Genomic DNA, 12727 nt, shown 5'->3' with positions numbered 1-12727 from the left:
AGGGGAAACATATAAATGTATTGGAATGACCTAGTCATAGTCCAGACTTTAATCCAATAGATAATCTGTAGTCAGACTTGAAGATAGCAGCTCACAAGTGAAAAACCATCCAACATGAAGAATCCCCATCACTTTCGCCTTGAGAAATGGGCAAAAATTCCTGTGGCAAGCTCATAGAGACTGATACAAAGCGTCCTGCAGCTGTAATTGCCACAAAAGGTGGCTCCACAAAGTACTGACTTTGGGGGGAGGGGGAGGAGAGACGTTTTCAGTTATTTTGTCCAATTTGTTGTTTGCTTGAAAATAAACCAAATAACACTACTTCAAAATAGTAGGCATGTTCTGTCAATGAAATGGTGCATATTCTCGAACAATCCATTTTAATTTCCGGATGAGAAGCAACAAAACATGAAAAATGCAGAGGGGGTGAATACTTTTGAAAGGCACTGTATCTTTTTGTTACCATCCGCCTTGGGTTCTCTTTAACGTGTGCAAACTGAGGTGTCTGAGCTGAACATTCCTGACAGATTTGCTTCTCTACTTCCCTGTTCTGTTTAACACTTTCCTTCCAAGCCAATACACACAGCACTACATTAACCCTATGGTGAGATGAGGCGAGAAAAGCAAAGGTTTAAAAATGTGGATTCAGACTGATTGTTTACTGCCTTTGTCAAGCAATGTTATTGAATAAAACAAGCTAAAAAAAGTGAATTCACGTCTCTTCTGTCACAAAGATACTATGCATAGCGATTTATCAACTGCTATGAAGAAACAGAATCCCTGCAGGTTACTGAATCGGCTTCAATCTTTCCATGGGTATCCTGCCTTATTCCTGCACATTAACAGGAAATCTGTGTTTGTTGTAAAAATAGCGTATGCAAAAATAAGCAAACTCTTTCCATGAGCAAAATCAAATGTAAAGCTCACCACTTACTGGTCTTTTGTTTAGTATTTTACATACACAGACCTGAATGCAAATATGTTCCAGACACAGAGCACATATGGAGCTGGGGCAAGCAAACAGACCATTACTTAGCAAAACTGCTATATTTTATTGTGGACCATATAAATACTAAATAATAATAATTGTGGACAAAGGCATACAGTAAAGTATTGGTCAGTGACTTTCCCTTTCCCACCGACGGCAGTGCAGAGTATAGCTGGCAACTCCAGCACCTGGAATCATGAGTAGGTGAGTTTGAGTGTGCTGCCTTTATCCCTCCCTGCTGCGCTCTGTAATGCTGCGGTGAGGAGGGCAAATACGGGGGAAAGGGGTGGATGCAGCAGCAGAGCGGGGCAGACGTGGATGGTGGCACACTTCATGAGAGGGGCCGAGGACAGGGATAGAGGACAGATGCTGCTGGCTCCCCTCCCTGTGCCCTAGCAGCCTGCACGACAGATCCGACCGATGTTGTGTCAGCACTTAACACCTGCATAGTGGGGCGGCCAATCAGAGACGGACAGTGGCGTGGGAGGGGAAAACTTGCAGGACATAGGCTTCAGCCAATAAGGCTGAATTAGCTGTACCTGGGGGGAAGAAGTAAAGAAGGGGAGGAGCGTAAAGGAAAAAAAATCTGGCATGCATGGCAACTTCCTTTGTGGGGCAGATGTACGAACTAAGTGACAGGGGGCATGGGGAAATTATATTCTTATGGAAAAGAAAAGGAAGATTGATTAAGAACTTTGGATTGCCTGTTAAGCATACCTCCTAATTATTTAACAGATAGAATTAGAGAATTAATTTAGCATTATTTGCCAAAGTTACACTTTAACCACTTCAGGACCACAGTCTTTTCGCCCCTTAAGGACCAGAGCCTTTTTCTCCATTCAGACCACTGCAGCTTTCACGGTTTAATGCTCGGTCATACAACCTACCACCTAAATGAATTTTACCTCCTTTTCTTGTCACTAATACAGCTTTCTTTTGATGGTATTTGATTGCTCCTGCGAGTTTTACTTTTTATTATATTCATCAAAAAAGACATGAATTTTGGCAAAAAAATGATTTTTTTAACTTTCTGTGCTGACATTTTTCAAATAAAGTAAAATTTCTGTATACATGCAGCGCGAAAAATGTGGACAAACATGTTTTTGATAAAAAAAAACCCATTCAGTGTATATTTATTGGTTTGGGTAAAAGTTATAGCGTTTACAAACTATGGTGCAAAAAGTGAATTTTCCCATTTTCAAGCATCTCTGACTTTTCTGCGCACCTGTCAGGTTTCATGAGGGGCTAAAATTCCAGGATAGTACAAATACCCCCCAAATGACCCCATTTTGGAAAGAAGACATCCCAAAGTATTCAGTGAGAGGCATGGTGAGTTCATAGAAGATTTTATTTTTTGTCACAAGTTAGCGGAAAATGACACTTTCTGACAAAAAAAAGAAAAAAAAAAGTTTCCATTTCTTCTAACTTGCAACAAAAAAAAATGAAATCTGCCACGGACTCACTATGCTCCTCTCTGAATACCTTGAAGTGTCTACTTTCCAAAATGGGGTCATTTGTGGGGTGTGTTCACTGTCCTGGCATTTTGGGGGGTGCCTAATTGTAAGCACCCCTGTAAAGCCTAAAGATGCTCATTGGACTTTTGGCCCCTTAGCGCAGTTAGGCTGCAAAAAAGTGCCACACACGTGGTATTGCCGTACTCAGGAGAAGTAGTATAATGTGTTTTGGGGTGTATTTTTACACATACCCATGCTGGGTGGGAGAAATATCTCCATAAATGACAATTGTTTTATTTTTTTTACACACAATTGTCTATTTATAGAGATATTTCTGCCACTCAGCATGGGTATGTGGAAAAATACACCCCAAAACACATTATACTACTTCTCCTGAGTACGGCGATACCACATGTGTGGCACTTTTTTGCACCCTAACTGCGCTAAGGGGCCCAAAGTTCAATGAGTACCTTTAGGATTTCACAGGTCATTTTGAGGAATTTCGTTTCAAGACTACTCCTCGCGGTTTAGGGCCCTTAAAATGCCAGGACAGTATAGGAACCCCACAAATTACCCCATTTTAGAAAGAAGACACCCCAAGGTATTCCGTTAGGAGGATGGTGAGTTCATAGAAGATTTTTTTTTTTTGTCACAAGTTAGCGGAAATTGATTTTAATTGTTTTTTTTCACAAAGTGTCATTTTCCGCTAACTTATGACAAAAAATAAAATCTTCTATGAACTCACCATACTCCTAACGGAATACCTTGGGGTGTCTTCTTTCTAAAATGGGGTCATTTGTGGGGTTCCTATACTGCCCTGGCATTTTAGGGGCCCTAAACCGTGAGGAGTAGTCTTGAAACCTAAATGTCGCAAAATGACCTGTGAAATCCTAAAGGTACTCATTGGACTTTGGGCCTCTTAGCGCACTTAGGGTGCAAAAAAGTGCCACACATGTGGTACCGCCGTACTCAGGAGAAGTAGTATAATGTGTTTTGGGGTGTATTTTTACACATACCCATGCTGGGTGGGAGAAATATCTCTGTAAATGACAATTGTTTGATTTTTTTTTACACACAATTGTCCTTTTACAGAGAGATTTCTCCCACCCAGCATGGGTATGTGTAAAAATACACCCCAAAACACAATATACTACTTCTTCTGAGTACGGCGATACCACGTGTGACACTTTTTTGCAACCTAGGTGCGCTAAGGGGCCTAACGTCCTATTCACAGGTCATTTTGAGGCCTTTGGATTCTAGACTACTGCTCACGGTTTAGGGCCCCTTAAATGCCAGGGCAGTATAGGAACCCCACAAGTGACCCCATTTTAGAAAGAAGACACCCCAAGGTATTCTGTTAGGAGTATGGTGAGTTCATAGAAGATTTTTTTTTTGTCACAAGTTAGCGGAAAATGACACTTTGTGAAAAAAAAAAACAATACATATCAATTTCCGCTAACTTGTGACAAAAATAAAATCTTCTATGAACTCATCATACACCTAACAGAATACCTTGGGGTGTCTTCTTTCTAAAATGGGGTCACTTGTGGGGTTCCTATACTGCCCTGGCATTTTACGGGCCCAAAACTGTGAGTAGTCTGGAAACGAAATTTCTCAAAATGACTGATCAGGGGTATAAGCATCTGCAAATTTTGATGACAGGTGGTCTATGAGGGGGCAAATTTTGTGGAACCGGTCATAAGCAGGGTGGCCTCTTAGATGACAGGATGTTTTGGGCCTGATCTGATGGATAGGAGTGCTAGGGGGTGACAGGAGGTGATTGATGGGTGTCTCAGGGGGCGGTTAGAGGGGAAAATAGATGCAATCAATGCACTGGGGAGGTGATCGGAAGGGGGTCTGAGGGGGACCTGAGGGTTTGGCCGAGTGATCAGGAGCCCACACGGGGCAAATTAGGGCCTGATCTGATGGGTAGGTGTGCTAGGGGGTGACAGGAGGTGATTGATGGGTGTCTCAAGGTGTGATTAGAGGGGGGAAATAGATGCAAGCAATGCACTAGCGAGGTGATCAGGGCTGGGGTCTGAGGACGTTCTGAGGTGTGGGCGGGTGATTGGGTGCCCGCAAGGGGCAGATTAGGGTCTAATCTGATGGGTAACAGTGACAGGTGGTGATAGGGGGTAATTGATAGGTGATTGATGGGTAATTAGTGGGTGTTTAGAGGAGAGAATAGATGTAAACAATGGATTTGGGAGGTGATCTGATGTCGGATCTGCGGGCGATCTATTGGTGTGGGTGGGTGATCAGATTGCCCGCAAGGGGCAGGTTAGGGGCTGATTGATGGGTGGCAGTGACAGGGGGTGATTGATGGGTGGCAGTGACAGGGGGTGATTGATAGGTGATTGACAGGTGATCAGTGGGTTATTACAGGGAATAACAGATGTAAATATTGCACTGGCGAATTGATAAAGGGGGGTCTGAGGGCAATCTGAGCGTGTGGGCGGGTGATTGGGTGCCCGCAAGGGGTAGATTAGGGTCTAATCTGATGGGTAACAGTGACAGGTGGTGATAGGGGGTGATTGATAGGTGATTGATGGGTAATTAGTGGGTGTTTAGAGGAGAGAATAGATGTAAACAATGGATTTGGGAGGTGATCTGATGTCGGATCTGCGGGCGATCTATTGGTGTGGGTGGGTGATCAGATTGCCCGCAAGGGGCAGGTTAGGGGCTGATTGATGGGTAGCAGAGACAGGGGGTGATTGACTGGTGATTGACGGGTGATTGACGGGTGATTGACAGGTGATTGACAGGTGATCAGGGGGGATAGATGCATACAGTACACGGGGGGAGGGGTCTGGGGGGGGGGGTCTGGGGAGAATCTGAGGGGTGGGGGGGTGATCAGGAGGGGGCAGGGGGCAGGGGGGGGATAAAAAAAAAAATAGCGTTGACAGATAGTGACAGGGAGTGATTGATGGGTGATTAGGGGGGTGATTGGGTGCAAACAGTGGTCTGGGGGGTGGGCAGGGGGGGGTCTGAGGGGTGCTGTGGGCGATCAGGGGGCAGGGGGGGGGAAATCAGTGTGCTTGGGTGCAGACTAGGGTGGCTGCAGCCTGCCCTGGTGGTCCCTCGGACACTGGGACCACCAGGGCAGGAGGCAGCCAGTATAATAGGCTTTGTATACATTACAAAGCCTATTATACAATTTCCATGCGGCGATCCGGGTGCTAGTAACCCGCCGGCGCTTCCGAACGGCCGGCGGGTTACTACGAGCGGTGGGCGGAGCCAGTCCCCGGCGGCTGATCGCGTCACGAATGACGCGATCGCCGCATAGCCACCCACGCAGCCGCCCCCGCCGATGGGCGTATTGCGGTCGTTTGGGCCCGGACTTTGCCGCCGCCCATCGGCTGGGGGCGGTCCTCAAGTGGTTAAACTATACACTGAGAAGTTGATAGCAACCCCCCTGTGCAGGAACATGATCTAGCCCTGCAGAGCCCGATACTTTTGTATCTAAAACTGACAGACGATTTTACAGCAGAGAGGCAGAGCTGTGCGAGGTAGGAAATTGCTCCTAGTACTTGTGGTACAAAAAAAGTAAAAAAATAAATAAATAAAAAAAAAATGTTAAATGTTTTAATCGATAGTTTTCCTTTAATATAATAGAAATCTGTGAGGAGTTTACTTTAAAACTATGCAACAGGGATACAGAGGTGTCAAAATTCTAGCGGTTTTATTTATGCAGGAAAAGCTGTCATATGTGTGTTTTAAGTTTTAATTTTCTATGCAAAATTTCATTGTAAACTGTAAAGTTGGGTTACTTATTTAATATATTGCTATGTGATATCTCAGCATATTCCAGGCTGTAAAGCTTATAAGATTATTTTAACTTGCAAGCTGGAAGATTGTTGACGTACTGGTTACAAGAAGCCAAAACATTCTTTGTTAATGTCAAGGTTAGACTGCACAGTATGTGTAAGACAGAATGCTAGTTTAAAATTCACATTACTGCAATAATTATAAATGCACATTTTCTTAATTATTACACATAGATATTATAAATCTAAATATTAATGATCAATACAGTCCTTCTAAAGAAATAAATAGTTATTGTTAAACCCTATATTATAGAATGTAATACTTTGAAATATATTTTGAAAAGCTGGATTATGTCAGTGATGATTTGGGTCTGTGAAACATTCTTGTGAGATTGTTTTGGTTTTAGAGGGTTGTTGACGTGTTCTTGTACAAGGCCGTTACAGCCAGCAAGGAAAAATTTCACAGCTAGAGAATCTCAAAATATGAAAGAGATAAAACAATAAGGTGTTTTCCCAATTAGTTAAAGATGATTCAATGATGCCACCTGGCAGTTTAATAGTCTTATAAAATTAATATTATTTGTTATGACATAGTGACCTCTTGCGTGGAAGTTATTATATTTATTTCTTTATCAGAAAGGCAAATATGTGGAAAATGATTTTATATTATTCAGATTTAATATGCAATTATTTCTTATATGATTAATTGTTTTAAGAAGAATTATATAATAAGCTTTATATTTAAATAAGTATATTAGAAGCCCTGTATGTTTCAATAAGCCTTAAATTGCTGAAGGCTCTTACAGGTCTGTGTACAGTGTTATAGTGTCAACCTGACCAATCTTATGCCTGGGAAAGTACCGAGACATTCCAACATAATTAGCAGAGAACACTTTATCAGAAATGCGTCATGAATGACATTGTTTAGTCTCAATGTCTGGGGCAGCCAGCAGACAAGATGGCTGGTGACGTCCATTTTTAATTAACTGCGTCAGAAATGACCTGATTATAATGTGTAAACATTGCAAACCTACATTAATTCCCACAAGATAAGGTAATTAAGGAATTTATAAACAATAATATTGTGATTTAGGTATTCAAAACATAGATAGCGTTTGACGCACAGAAGCTTTAGCCAATCAGAGCCTGGGATTCAGGGAAAGTCCAGATTAGGCAGCCATATTGCATCCAATCCCTATAAAAGTAGGGGCTGAAAGCTCAGTTTGCAGAAGCCCAACAATCTCCTGAGAAGACACGTGAGGCATAAGCTACCTTCCCACACGTGGTTTTAGATGCTGAACAGATGACAGAGTAGGGGTAATATGCTTAATATTCTGGTGATTTACTTTATTAATTTTTCAGCATTCAGCAAGTTTTGTTAAGATGTTAGCAAGACGTTTTTTAGAAGCTATTTTTTATGCTATTTCTTTGAGAAGATTACTATAAGTTTTACACAGCTACTAGATACACAGCTATTAATACAAATGAGACTACTTTTGATCTTATTCTTCAAAACACAACCCTTATATTCTTTTTTGAATGTACTTAGAAGATTGATGATCGCTTGGCTCTAAAGCCTTGATGAGATGGAATACTGTTATAAGTAAACACTACTTGGAACTGTTCCTATTTTGTATATATGCTGTATGATAAGCAAATACAATTTTTTATATAAAATCATATACTGAGTGCTCTGATTCATTTTGATGATTCATTGTCAATCTATAATTACTGTTAGAGGGTTCAGACCCCACTATGCCGGATTTATATGATAACAACGCTTTAAGGGCTGGTCCTTTACTGAGTAAGCAATCATGAAAAAGGCAAGAACAGCTCAGGTTTTTGACAGAGGCGCCAGAAGAATAAAAATGTCCTAAAAGTTAAAAATTTGTGGAGGCAGTAGTGGACTTACCTCCTCCAAACAGACACAAGAAACAAAGTTTAGCAGAACAAATTTATTTACATACTCCAGGGGAAAATGCAACGCGTTTCGCAGGTATGACCCTGCTTCAGCAGGCAAAAGGTGGGAGTAGGTACAGTTCAGGTCTGTAGCTGGGCCAAGCGCCTCTGGAGTATGTAAATTTTTATTTACTCTACCAACTTCATCCCATATACCCAGTACATACTACACTATGTTTGGCTCTTCGTGTCCCTATTTTTGTTCACTTTAAAACTATGTGTTACCTTATTAACTACCTCCTGCTAATGTAAATATCAGTTCAAAGCCCAGACAAGCAGCTAAGGCAACAAGTGGGAGTAACATTCTAGCAGTCAAATCACTCTTGAAAGGAGCCACTGCAAACAGGCACCTGCTCTGATTATGTATTTCCTGTTTGGCGGCCATCTTCATTGTTTACAAAAACAATGAATAAAACAGTGATTTTATCACCAAGAAAGCAACGGGTGCGGTGAAAATGTCACAGAGGGGGCTAGGAGAAGACAACAAACAGTACATTTATTTATGTAAGATTTGTCAGGTCGGCAGAAAGTAGTGAAGAGGGCACCTGTCCTCTATTATGCAGGAAAACTTTATTTTTCAAACAACTAATGTGACAGCAGTGATGGTGGGAATAAGATCATCAGGGATATATGTCTGCTGAGTCTGCCCAGAGCTACTCTTCAGATTACAGTAGAGAAAAGTGAGGTCACCACACTGGGCCTGTTATCTTTGCAAGAGTTTCTGCACTGTAAGAATGACTGGGAAGGACTTATAAATATTTTATCAGGTAAGATGGCTCACAGATATAGATTTCAGCTGTGCGTTTACTTGTGTCACTGAGGTTATAATCTGACTAGAAGGCCTCTTTTCCACGGGCAGCTGAAGGCTGTCACTGGCCTGGCACTTGCTACTACTCGGCACAGGTGGTGGACAGACACCCACCCACATGGAGTTGCATCTGAGCACGGCTCAGATGCAACTCCTTGGGGGGTCCTGGCCAAAGGTGAAAACATTTGGTAAAGGTGGTGTTACCAAATGCTGCAATTTGGCTGGGCAGTTGATTAATTAGCTCAGCAGCACGTGGAAAAGAGTCCTAACAGTTTTTATACTTGTATATATTTGATTTGGCCCCATATTGAAATTCCATACAATTTAAATTACATTTGCATGCAAGCTGAAATTATTTGTAGTTTATACACCATATCACATTTACAGTATCATTTTCTAAATGGTCAGTACACCAATCTGTTATAAAGTCTGTCAAGTCCATGTTTAATCAAGAATCTGCAAATGTACTGACAATTATTTCAGGGTCTCACTTTCACTTACAGGTTCCCTTTCATCAAGGTAAACAGATAAAGTGGGCCCTGTGGGGCCCAAAACAATTGTCAGTACATTGACAGATACTTAAAAAAACACAGACTTGATTAAAACAGAGTGGTGTGCTGACCATTTTGAAAAATTATACATTATGGGTGTCAGCCAATCACCACTTAGCATTTGGGTAATTAGTACTTGACTAATGTTTGCACTTCTTGAGGTCAAATGCTTATATGCTAATATAGCTTTTTGTGTGTTGCTCTGTGTCCGTTTGACATGGCAAAAAAGCCCAAGTATAAGGCTCCTTAAAGGCATGCTTAGATGATAAGCATGCTTGGATGCTACTTTAATGACAGAACAGCATTCTATGAGAAGTTTAGAGCTAGTCAGTGAGGAGCTAGAGGGAGCGTTAACCATTAACCACTTCTGTGCCAGGGGGTGGTTTTGCTGACCGGTGCTGCGTGCGCTCTCCAGCCCGCAGCACCGATCAGCTAGCAGCCGGGGTGATCAGACTTCCCTCCTTTTTTCCCCACTAGGGGGATGTCCTGCTGGGGGGGTCTGATCGCCGCCGGCTGCTTGCGCTTGCGGGGGGGGGGCTCTTCAAAGCCCCCCTCCGCAGCGCTTCCTGGCCTCCTTCCTCTTCCCTCCCTCTCTCTCTGTGAGCGGGGCAGGACGGAGTTCCGTCCTGCGCTGAATAGGATAGGCTTCAGCCTATCAGGTGCCGGCGGTCCCCGGCCAATCAGAGGCCGGGGATCGCTGATCTCCTCTCCGTATATATGTAAACACCGGGGAAGATCTTCCCCCGTGTGTTTACATTTACCCTGCGAGCCGCCGGTGTTCACGGAGACACGCTCTGTGAACTGACATGGAACGGCCGCTCATACGAGCGCTTCAGGATTCAGGGGCGTAGTTAAGCGTACGCCGAATCCTGAAGTGGTTAATATTAACCTTCAAAAATATTTTAAAATGTGAGCTTTCTGGAGTGCTGAACAAGTGCTGCCTCAGCACCAAGGACAGCTGCAGGTGTGCGGCAACAACTGATTTAGCTCAGCGTACAATAATAGTGAAGGAGTGGTGCAGTTCTGGGGTTATTTGTGTGAGCAAAATAAATAAAAGGAAAAAAACAAAAAAAAAACACCCTTTCTTAAGTGAACTGAGTGAGAATTAAATTAACTACTTAAAGGGAACCTTAACTGGCGAGGAAAAATAAATTCACTTACCTGGGGGCTTTCCCAAGCCTCCTGCAGCCGTCCGGTGCCCGCGCCGGTCCTTCGGTGCCCTCCGGTCTCCCTCCGCCGCTAAGTTTCGTTTTCGGACGACTGCCAGTCGTCCTCGGGCCTCTTCCGCATTCCTCGTCGTAAACTGCAGTAAAGCGCGTCCGCATGACGCCAAACGCGCCATGTGCATGACGCCAAACGCGTCATGTGCATGACGCCAAACGCGTCATGCGGACGCGCTTTACTGCAGTTTACGACGAGGAATGCGGAAGTGGCCCGAGGACGACTGACAGTCGTCCGAAAACGAAACTTAGCGGCGGAGGGAGACCGGCGGGCACCGAAGGACCGGCGCGGGCACCGTACGGCTGCAGGAGGCTTGGGAAAGCCCCCAGGTAAGTGAATTTATTTTTCCTCGCCAGTTAAGGTTCCCTTTAAGGACCTTGATGATTGAAATCTACGCCCTGTTTTGATGGCTATCTGGCTGCCAGGGCGTAGATTTCAATCAACCGATGCCGCGTGTTATCGCCACTTTTGTTGCTCCCGACGATCTCGCCGCTGTCTCCCCGCTGCAGCTCACTCGCTCTGCCGTCTTTATAATAGTAGAGCACTGTGAGCGGGTCAGGAGCCGATTTCATCGGCTCCTAACCCTGTCTATCAATGTAAGCCGCTCCCATTGGCTTACATTGATAGGCACAGTCAGGAGCCAATGAAAGCAGCTCCTGGCCGGCTCACAGGAACTCTGCCGTCATAGAGATGGCGGAGTGGGTGGCCCAGGTTCCCGACGTGCAGCGGTGGTGGCAGACAAGTGCGGCAATTCGTCGGTATTCGTTGCTATTCCGCCGTTTCTGGTACCAGCGGTCTCTGGTCCTTAAAAAGAGAACCCGAGGTGGGAATTACTTTTACTATTGGGGCACAGAGGCTGGTTGTGCGCACTAAGACCAGCCTCTGTTGCCCCATCGTGTGCCTCCATGTCCCCCCTGCTCGCCGCTATACCCCCCGCATTGCTGGCTGTGTCGCCAGCTCAATGTTTACCTTGCGCTGTCAGTCAGCGCCGCTCCCCCGCCTCCTCCGCATCGGCGCCACCCGCCGCGTCACTTCCCTCCTATCAGCGGGAGGGAAGGGACACGGGCGGGTGCGCCGATGCGGAGGAGGCAGGGGAGCAGCGCTGACTGACAGCGCAAGGTAAACATTGAGCTGGCGACACGCTGCGTGTCGCCAGCAATGCGGGGGGTATAGCGGCGAGCAGGGGGGACATGGAGGCACACGATGGGGCAACAGAGGCTGGTCTTAGTGCGCACAACCAGCCTCTGTGCCCCAATAGTAAAAGTAATTCCCACCTCGGGTTCTCTTTAAGGGTGTTTTGGTGAATCAAACCCCTAATGTTGTTTTCATTGAAATGTACCTTTAAAAAAAGGACCACTATTGCGAAAAAAGTAGGCAGTTAAAATCTGACAGAACCGACAGGTTTTAGGCCAGTCCATCTCCTTATGAGGGATTCTCAGGGTTTTCTTTGTTTTCAACAGCATTTCCTGAACAGCAGTTTAATTACTTAAGGACCACAGTCTTTTCGCCCCTTAAGGACCAGAGCCTTTTTTTCCATTCAGACCACTGCAGATTTCACGGTTTATTGCTCTGTCATACAACCTACCACCTAAATGAATTTTACCTCCTTTTCTTGTCACTAATAGTTTGCTTTTGGTGCTATTTGATTGCTGCTGCGAGTTTTAGTTTTTATTATATTCATCAAAAAATGAATTTTGACAAAAAAATGACTTTTTTAACTTTCTGTGCCGACATTTTTCAAATAAAGTAACATGTCCTATACATTTGAGCGCGAAAGTTATTCTGCTACATGTCTTTGATAAAAAAAAAAACATTCAGTGTATATTTATTGGATTGGGTAAAAGTTATAGCGTTTACAAACTATGGTGCAAAAAGTGAATTTTCCCATTTTAAAGCATCTCTGACTTTTCTGACCACCTGTCAGGTTTCATGAGGTGCTAAAATTCCAGGATAGTATAAATACCCCCCAAATGACCCCA

The 12727-nt window shown here is 44.0% G+C and overlaps 1 protein-coding gene across 1 annotated transcript in view; it reads right to left on the bottom strand.

Annotated features, from left to right (window-relative positions):
• Positions 1–12727, bottom strand: part of LOC137503774 (glutamyl-tRNA(Gln) amidotransferase subunit A, mitochondrial-like) — a 68651-nt gene that overhangs the window by 30380 nt on the left and 25544 nt on the right. The gene's annotated exons all lie outside the window — the stretch shown is intronic.

The sequence above is a fragment of the Hyperolius riggenbachi genome, chromosome 4 (genome assembly GCF_040937935.1).
Source record: "Hyperolius riggenbachi isolate aHypRig1 chromosome 4, aHypRig1.pri, whole genome shotgun sequence".
In the NCBI taxonomy this organism is placed as follows: Eukaryota; Metazoa; Chordata; class Amphibia; order Anura; family Hyperoliidae; genus Hyperolius; species Hyperolius riggenbachi.
This window is presented reverse-complemented; position numbering and strand designations above follow the sequence as displayed.